Below are 10,546 nucleotides of genomic sequence, written 5' to 3'. Positions count from 1 at the left end.
AGATTCCACCTTCAAGGAACTATGCACGGTTATTCCCAGATCCCTCTGTTCAACTGTATTTTTCCATTCCCTACCATTTACCATGTACGTCCTATTTTGATTTGTCCTGCCAAGGTGTAGCACCTCACATTTATCAGCATTAAACTCCATCTGCCATCTTTCAGCCCATTCTTCCAATTGGCCTAAATCACTCTGTAGACTTTGGAAATCCTCTTCATTATCCACAACACCCCCTATCTTGGTATCATCTGCATACTTACTAATCCAATTTACCACACCTTCATCTAGATCATTGATGTACATGACAAACAACAAAGGACCCAACACAGATCCCTGAGGCACCCCACTAGTCACCTGCCTCCAACCCGACAAACAGCCATCCACCATTACCCTCTGGCTTCTCCCATTCAGCCACTGTTGAATCCATCTTGCTATTCCTGCATTTATACCCAACAGTTGAACCTTCTTAACCAACCTTCCATGAGGAACCTTGTCAAAGGCCTTACTAAAGTCCATATAGACAACATCCACTGCTTTACCCTCGTCAATTTCCCTAGTAACCTCTTCAAAAAATTCAAGAAGATTAGTCAAACATGACCTTCCAGGCACAAATCCATGTTGACTGTTCCTAATCAGACCCTGTTTATCCAGATGCTTATATATATTATCTCTAAGTATCTTTTCCATTAATTTGCCCACCACTGAAGTCAAACTAACAGGTCTATAATTGCTAGGTTTACTCTTAGAACCCTTTTTAAACAATGGAACAACATGCGCAGCACGCCAATCCTCGGGGACTATTCCCGTTTCTAATGACATTTGAAATATTTCTGTCATAGCCCCGGCTATTTCTACACTAACTTCCCTCAATGTCCTAGGGAATATCCTGTCAGGACCTGGAGACTTATCCATTTTTATATTTTTCAAAAGTGTCAGTACTTCTTTTACTTTGAAACTCATAGTATCCATAGCTACTCTACTAGTTTCCCTTACCTCACATAATTCAATATCCTTCTCCTTGGTGAATACCGAAGAAAATAAATTGTTCAATATCTCCCCCATCTCTTTTGGCTCTGCAGATAGCTGTCCACTCTGTCTCTCCAATGGACCAATTTTATCCCTCGTTATCCTTTTGCTATTAATATAGCTGTAGAAACCCTTTGGATTTACTTTCACCTTACTTGCCAAAGCAACCTCATATCTTCTTTTAGCTTTTCTAATTTCTTTCTTAAGATTCTTTTTACATTCCTTATACCCTTCAAGCACCTCATTTACTTCATGCTGCCTATAATTATTGTAGATCTCCCTCTTTTTCCGAACAAGATGACCAATTTCCCTTGAAAACCAGGGCTCTTTACAATTTTTACTGTTTCCTTTCAGCCGAACAGGAACATAAAGATTCTGTACTCTTAAAATTTCCCCTTTAAATGTCCTCCATTTCTCTTCTACATCTTTCCCATAAAACAAAATGTCCCAGTTCACTCCTTTTAAATCATCTCGCATCTCATCAAAGTTAGCCTTTCTCCAATCAAAAATCTCAACCCTAGGTCCAGTTCTGACCTTCTCCATAATTATATTGAAACTAATGGTATTGTGATCACTGGACCCGAAGTGCTCCCCAACGCATACCTCCGCCACCTGTCCCGTCTCATTTCCTAACAGGAGGTCCAGCACTGCCCCTCCTCTAGTAGGTACCTCTATGTATTGCTGCAAAAAACTATCCTGCACACATTTTACAAACTCCAAACCATCCAGCCCATTTACAGAATGTGTTTCCCAATCTATGTGTGGAAAGTTGAAATCTCCCACAATCACTACCTTGTGCTTACTACTAATATCTGCTATCTCCTTACATATTTGCTCTTCCAATTCTCGCTCCCCATTTGGCGGTCTATAATACACCCCTATAAGTGTTGCTACACCTTTCCCACTTCTCAGTTCCACCCAAATAGCCTCCCTAGATGAGCCCTCCAATCTATCCTGCCAAAGCACTGCTGTAATATCTTCCCTGACTAGCAATGCAACACCTCCACCTCTTGCCCCTCCAATTCTATCACACCTGAAGCAACGAAATCCTGGAATATTTAGTTTCCAATCACAGCCCTCCTGCAACCATGTTTCACTGATCGCCACAACATCATACTTCCAGGTGTCAATCCAGGCTCTAAGTTCATCCACCTTTCTTACAATGCTCCTAGCATTAAAATATGCACATTTAAGAAACCCCCCGTCTCTTATTCACTGTTTATTTCCTTTTTTTTCTTTCTCCTCTTGTGTCCGAGTGCTTCCCTTTTCTGCTTCCTGCCTCCCATTGTGTCTACTAGCTTTCTCTATTTGAGTCCCTCGCCCCAACCATTCTAGTTTAAAGTCTCCCCAGTGGCCTTTGCAAATTTCCCCGCCAGGATATTGGTCCCCCTCGGGTTCAAGTGCAACCCATCCTTTCTGTACAGGTCCCACCTTCCCCAAAAGAAGTCCCAATGATCCAGAAACTTGAATCCCTGCCCTCTGCACCAGTCTTTCAGCCACGCATTTATCCTCCACCTCGCTCCATTCCTACTCTCACTATCGCGTGGCACAGGCAGTAATCCTGAGATTGTTACCTTTTTGGTCCTTTTCCTTAACTCTCCTCCCAACTCCCTAAATCCTCCCTTCAGGACCTCTTCCCTTTTTTTACCTATGTCATTGATACCTATATGTACCACGACCTCAGGCTCCTCTCCCTCTGATTTCAGGATATCTTGGATGCGTTGAGACACATCCGAGACCTTGGCACCAGGGAGGCAGACCACCATCCTGGTCTCCCGACTGCGTCCACAGAATCGCCTATCCGACCCCCTAACAATAGAGTCCCCAATTACTATTGCCCTCTTCTTTTTTTCCCTACCTTTCGGAGCAACAGGGCTGGTCTCTGTGCTGGAGGCCCGTCCGCTGTCGCTACCCCCGGGTAGGCTGTCACCCCCATCCGTACTCAAACAGGAGTACTTATTTGCAAGGTGTACCGACATTGGAGTACTCACTCGTTCCTGCCTCTGCCCCTTGCCCTTCCTTAGCGTGACCCACATGTCTCTCTCCCGTGGTTTTGGAGTGACCACCTCCCTATAACTCCCCTCTATGACCTCCTCACTCTCCCTGACCAGAGGTCATCGAGCTGCTGCTCCAGGATCCTAATACGGTCCCTTAGGAGCCCCATCTCTCTGCACCTGGTGCAGATGTGGACGTCTGGAGGGCCATCCGACACCATGACCTCCCACATCTGACATCCAGAACAGTACACTGCTCTGGCTGTCATTCTCCCGCCTTACCCTGGATCCGATACAAGTATAATACAATAGAATCTGCTGGGAGAAATCAGCAGGTATCTGACTCACAACAGCTGCTCCTTCTTGACCTTTAAACTGCACCGTTATTATATAAACAAAAAGCACTGTACCTTTACTAAAGCACTGTACCTTTAGCCCACTGTACCCTTGGCTCACTGTACCTTTACTAAAGCACTGTACCTTTAACCAGAAAGCAGAAAAGCTAACCTGAGGTTGCACCCAATCAGCTGCTTCCTCTACTCTGCTTCCGCCAATCAGCGGCTTCCACCAGAACCCTCCCTATGGAGTGTGGAACGTTACGGATTTTGGTAAAAGCCCCTGACCCTCCTCCACTTGCTCCAACGGTTCCCGGGCCTCTGTGAAAGAAAGCCCCGCGCCCGATTTAAGTACTCACCGCCCTGACCCTCCTCCACTCGCTCCAACGGTTCATATTGACAAACTGATCATTAACTTTCACTCTAGAGTTAAGATCCCTGTATTTCTGCAGGCTGTGCAGGCTTCAGTTTTCATGCTAGTTATCACCTCTGCGACTGTTCAAGCCTCTCTTTGTGGCTTTCGGTTATTAGTGCAGCCCTAAAGTAAGAATCTATTTGGCTGTATTATTCGGGCTGGTGTTTCTGGCCTGGTGTGTACACTAAGTTATAGTAAACCCTCGTTATTACGGACATATAACGGATTTTGGCTACAGCGGACGGACCTACCAACCTTCACCACCATGCCAGGCTGCCGACACCAGCCCACACCACCATCCCTGCCACATCAATGCCAGATCTACCAACGTTCACCGCCAGGCTGGGCTGCCGACACTGGCTCACACCACCTCCCTGGCAGATTCCAGCCTGGACCTACTACTGCCACCACCGGCATACACAGCTTCCTCAGCCACACCTGCCACTGCCACCCCTTACCTGCACTCCGGCCACCTGGGGGCTGCAACCAATGACTCTGCCGATCCTCACCTCCGGGGCTGGCAACTCACCTGGATTCCAGGCCCAGTTCAAGAATGAGAGTCTAAAGGTGAGTCTCGACCCAAAACGTCACCTATCCATGTTCTCCAGGAATGCTGCTTGACCTGCTGAGTTACTCCAGCACTTTGTGCCCTGTTATGAATTAGCCAGCATCTGCAGTTCTTGTTTCTACTACTTGTATAAAGATACTCTATTACTGGTCTTTCTTTCTTTGACTTTCTGTTGACTGGATAGCTCACAACAAAAGCTTTTCACTGTACCTCGGTACACATGACAATAAACTAAGGTGAACTGAAACATTCCTTTATGCCGTGGCTCATGTCCCTTAAATCAGTCCCACCTTTTCTGTCTCACTCATATTTCCCCCAAATCTCATTCATGTAATTTGCTGTTTGTGCTGCCGATTTTGCTGTTGTCATTTGTCCTAACTCTTGTTGATTCAGGAATTAAGCACTGTGGTGAAATGCTTTCATATTCTTGAAACCAATGTGGCATTTTAATGTGCATATCTTGAGTATTTAATAATATGAAATGAATTTGTTTGTGTTTAGTTCAGTTTGGTTTATTATCCCATGTACTGAAATACAGTGAAAAGCTTTTGTTGCGTGCCAACCAGTCAGCAGAAAGACAATACGTGATTGCTATTGAGGGAGTGCAGCATAGGTTTACAAGGTTAATTCCTGGGATGGCGGGAATGTCATATGCTGAGAGAATGGAGCGGCTGGGCTTGTATACTCTGGAGTTTAGAAAGATGAGAAGGGATCTTATTGAAACATATAGGATTATTAAGGGTACACAAAAATGCTGGAGAAACTCAGCGGGTGCAGCAGCATCTATGGAGCGAAGGAAATAGGCGACGTTTCGGGCCGAAACCCTTCTTCAGACTGATGGGGGGTGGAGGGGAGAAGGAAGGAAAAAGGGAGGAGGAGGAGTCCGAGGGCGGGGGGATGGGAGGAGACAGCTCGAGGGTTAAGGAAGGGGAGGAGACAGCAAGGGCTAGCAAAATTGGGAGAATTCAATGTTCATGCCATTCGGACGCAAGCAACCCAGGCAGAATATGAGGTGCTGTTCCTCCTATTTCCGGTGTTGCTCACTCTGGCAATGGAGGAGACCCAGGACAGAGAGGTCGGATTGGGAATGGGAGGGGGAGTTGAAGTGCTGAGCCACCGGCAGTTCAGGTAGGTTATTGCGGACTGAGCGGAGGTGTTCGGCGAAACGATCGCCCAACCTTCGCTTGGTCTCCCCGATGTAAATCAGCTGACATCTAGAGCAGCGGATGCAGTAGATGAGGTTGGAGGAGATACAGGTGAACCTTTGTCGCACCTGGAACGACTGCTTGGGTCCTTGAATGGAGTCGAGGGGGGAGGTGAAGGGACAGGTGTTGCATTTCTTGCGGTTGCAACGGAAAGTGCCCGGGGAGGTGGTGGTACGGGAGGGAAGGGAAGAATTGACAAGGGAGTTGCGGAGGGAGCGGTCTTTGCGGAAGGCAGACATGGGGGGAGATGGGAAGATGTGGCGAGTGGTGGGGTCACGTTGGAGGTGGCGGAAATGGCGGAGGATTATTTGTTGTATTTGCCGGCTGGTGGGGTGAAAGGTGAGGACTAGGGGGACTCTGCCCTTGTTGCGAGTGCGGGGATGGGGAGAGAGAGCAGTGTTGCGGGGTATGGATGAGACCCTGGTGCGAGCCTCATCTATGGTGGCGGAGGGGAATCCCCGTTCCCTGAAGAACGAGGACATTTCCGGTGCCCTGGTGTGGAACGTCTCATCCTGGGAACAGATGCGGCGTAGGCGGAGGAATTGGGAGTAGGGGATGGAGTCTTTACAGGGGGCAGGGTGGGAAGACGTGTAGTCCAGATAGCCATGTGAGTCAGTTGGTTTGTAGTGTATGTCGGTCAGAAGTCTGTCCCCTGCGATGGAGATGGTGAGGTCAAGGAATGGTAGGGGAGTGTCGGAAATGGTCCAGGTGTATTGGAGTGCCGGATGGAAGTTGGTAGTGAAGTGGATGAAGTCAGTCAGTTGTGTGTGGGTGCAGGAAGTGGCCCTTATTAAGGGTTTGGAAACGCTAGAGGCAGGAATCATGTTCCCGATGTTGGGGGAGTCCAGAATCAGGGGCCACAGTTTAAGAATAAGGGGTAAGTATTTAGAACGGAGATGAGGAAACACTTTTTCTCACAGAGGGTTGTGAGTCTGTGGAATTCTCTGCCTCAGAGGGCGGTGGAGGCCGGTTCTCTGGATACTTTCAAGAGAGAGCTAGATAGGGCTCTTAAAGATAGCGGAGTCAGGGGATATGGGGAGAAGGCAGGAACGGGGTACTGATTGGGGATGATCAGCCATGGTCACATTGAATGGCGGTGCTAGCTCGAAGGGCCGAATGGCCTACTCCTACACCTATTGTCCATTGTCTACAATCGAGCCATTTGCTTTGATTCAGTATTTTTGGCATCTTTCAGGATAGAATGCTACAAGACAGTTTTAACTGCTATCTACCTTATTGGTGACCCTCGGGATTATCCACTGTGGATAAATACATGATAAGGGAATATCATTTAGTGCAAGGTAAAGCCAGTAAAGTCCGATTAAAAATAATCCCGAGGGTCACCAATAAGGTAGATAGTAGTTAAAACTGTCTTGTAACATTCTATTCTGAAAGATGCCAAAAATACTGAATCAAAGCAAATTCTTCAACATGGATATATAATCATTGTTGGTCTCCCCTTATTTTTGGTTCTGAATTTTGACAGTCACTGAAGGTGCTGAACTAAAGCGATGCAGCAATCTGTTTATCATCTTTTTGAATGAAACTGCTTCTCTCTTAGGCAGCAGACGTTATGCCAAAGGGGCATCTGTATCCAGGCCCATCACTGTAAGATTGCACCTTATGCTCTGGTATGGCTTTTCTTTGAGTGACACAATTGCACCTTCGTCTTCAATTTTTACAATAATGTTTGCCCTGAAGATCATGTCCTTCAATTCTAAAGAAGTTGACAGAATAGTGCTTTGATGTAACTGGATTGCATCTTAGCTGCCATTTTGCACTGCTCTGAACTAAAGGCATGCATTCAGCATGCAACATTTTATTTCTTTTATACCTATTTGAACTCGTGTACACATTATAATTGCAGCAGCTAATCCAGATTTTTTAGATTTTCCCCATGCCCCTGAGTGCAGGGACATTCAGTGTGGGAGGTCTTGGACTTAAGGTATGTTCGATCCTTTATCGTCCTGTCTCCAGTGCACCCTGTCGTTCACTAGCCTCTACTGAACTCACATCCAGAGTGCAGAGAGTAATAAGTGAGAGCTGCAGAAGATGCAGAGCTGCCAACTATCACGCATTGAGCGTGACAATCTCGCATTTCGCCAAATTCTCACGCTGATCACAGAATTTCCCACACTCTGTTGTGAGAATCAAATTTCAAACAATCCCTACCGTGAGAGGGAGGGCATTCTCCCCCCACTCAGTCGATCAACTACCCCGCCGGGTACCCCGAAGGCCAGTGGTCGCTCAGCCCCCCCCCCCCCCCCCCCCCCCCACACTTTCAAAAACGTTCCACGGCCCCTGGTTCAGACAGAGAGCACTGCCAGATGTGAGCGGGGAACTGAGGCCAGTTGTCCGTGATGCCTGGATCCCAATGCTCAGCGCTTCGTGTTTCGGAGTTGGCTAATGTTATTGATTTGTAATAAGCCTGATTTGTAATTAGTTGACAAAGCTTTAATTTATTAATCCAGAATATATAGGGGGATGGGATAATATTAAAATGACATGGAAGGTGTCAGGCTGTCTGTCACATCATACAACCCCGATAACCCATTATTTCCTTCAGTTAAATATTGGGAAGGTAGCACTATTGTCATTTGCCACTCAACTATTATGTTTGTTTACCTCACTGAGTATTTCTACCCCCCCCCCCACAAATCTTTGACAGGTTGAATAGAAATCTCCCCAATCTCATTGTTTTATTAATTGAACACCTAGATGAACATCCTCAAGGAGTGTAATCAGATGGAAACTGATTCAGATGCGATGTTTAAGAGCTTTTGTCAAGAAGGGACATATTTTAAAGGAGTGACAGAGATACTTGCAGGGGAGGAGGTTATTATTTGTCTTTAGTTTTAGCTTGAACCAGGACATCTGAAGATTCAAGGTTTAATATGGTAATTGTGCTGATACTGACTCCAACCAACCACGTAATGAATATCATCCATTCCGGAGGTTTTATTTTTCTGATGCTATTTAAACTTCACTTGGATTTCAATCATTTCAATGTAAAAGTAATTGGGAATGGGGAGCATTGGAACACAAATTTGCCCTTGGTACACATTAACTGTAATATAATAATGTATGCATGTTGGTAGGTGCAATCAAAACAAAGATCTTTTTGTCATTGTTGTGTTATGAATGCCACAGAAAATACTATGTGCTCTCAAGATCACATTAAATAGAATATTATTGCTTAAATATATAGTTATTGGACTTTGCATTTCAGAAAACTCCCAGCTGAGAGGAAGACAGCAAATTACTGAAAATTTTGAGGATGAAAATGACTTCAGGACAGTTTGTTAGGAAAATGAAGGAAATGGGAACAGAATACATATACAGCTGAGTGAGTATAATTTTATGGGTGAGAAATTGTGTTCAACCAAATGATGACTTCTTTGGCAAAGTAACTAGCATGTTAAATAACAAGGAAGTCAATGGATGTAGCCAATTTTGTTATACAAATTTTGGTCCGTGAGGTGCCCCATAAAAGATTACCTCATTAGATAAGCACCTGTGGACTTGAACATAATAAGTTAAATCCAGGGGCTCAGATATCGGGCTTTATGCGTGGGCCAGATATGTCAGTGCAGAGGGGCTAGGAGCAAGGCCAAGTGTACATCCAGAGTCAAGGTCTGGAATAGTACTTGGTATGCAGTCAAAGCTGGGACAATGGGAGTGTTCAGCACTGGGAATCTAAGCAGGTAAGTAGCTATGATCAGGGTAGAATAGGGGGTCAGGTTGGCTGGACTCGGGGTCAGGAATGAGAGAAGGTATGCAACTGGAGTCAAGGTCAGGATTAGTACCAGGTGTGCAATGAGACCCAGGTTGGTCAACATGGGCCAAGTGCTTGATTATAATCTGATTTCCATACATGAATACACTAAGATCATTCTTGTGCTGCACCTGTTGATTAGAGCCTGGCTCTCCTGTGGAATGTAATTAGGAATTTAATTTAGCCAAACCTTATTCATAGCTAATCCAATTTAAAGCATAAACATCGCATTCAAGTGTAAGTTAAAAGACTCGCTATAGTATGCACCAGATTGCACAATTTCAAGCTGAAAAATTCAAAAGCTCCGTACCATGGGACCCCCCCCCTCCCACACACCCCACCCACACTCTTTCCCCCCCTCGGGCTTGGTCTCTCGCAATTTCTCACTCCCAACTCTCACCCAATGTTGGCAGCCCTGAGATGTGACTGGTTCAATCGTGGTTCTGATCAGGTTCACATGTGCACACGACTATATATATATATATGATTAAACATGTCATAACATACTTATTTATACATGCTCCAGATGTAAAGCGACCCAAACTATCTAATCTTTATGCTAGGTAGACAAAAATGCTGGAGAAACTCAGCGGGTGAGGCAGCATCTATGAAGCGAAGGAATAGGTGACGTTTTGGGTCGAATCCCTTCTTCAGACTGATGGTGGGGGGGGGGGGCGCGAAAAAGAAAGGAAGAGGCGGAGACAGTAGGCTGTGGGAGAGCTGTGAAGGGGAGGGGAAGGAGGGAGAAAGCAAGGACTACCTGAAATTGGAGAAGTCAATGTTCATACTGCTGGGGTGTAAACTACCCAAGTGAAATATGAGGTGCTGCTCCTCCAATTTACAGTGGGACACACGCTGGCCATGGAGGAGGCCCAGGACAGAGAGGTCGGATTCGGAATGGGAGGGGGAGTTGAAGTGCTGAGCCACCAGGAGATCAGGTTGGTTATTGCGGACCGAGCGGAGGTGTTGGGCGAAGCGATCGCCAAGCCTGCGCTTGGTCTCACCTATGTAGAGCAGTTGACACCTAGAACAGCTGATTCAATAGATGAGGTTGGAGGAGGTGCAGGTGAACCACTGCCTCACCTGGAAAGACTGCTTGGGTGCTTGGATGGAGTTGAGGGGGGAGGTAAAGTGACAAGTGTAGCATTTCCTGCGGTTGCAAGGGAAAGTACCAGGGGAGGGGGTGGTTTGGGTGGGAAGGGATGAATTGGCCAGAGTTACGGAGGGA

This window comes from Amblyraja radiata, chromosome 14 (assembly GCF_010909765.2).
Source record: "Amblyraja radiata isolate CabotCenter1 chromosome 14, sAmbRad1.1.pri, whole genome shotgun sequence".
Classification (NCBI taxonomy): domain Eukaryota; kingdom Metazoa; phylum Chordata; class Chondrichthyes; order Rajiformes; family Rajidae; genus Amblyraja; species Amblyraja radiata.
Note: the sequence above shows the minus strand (reverse complement) of the source record.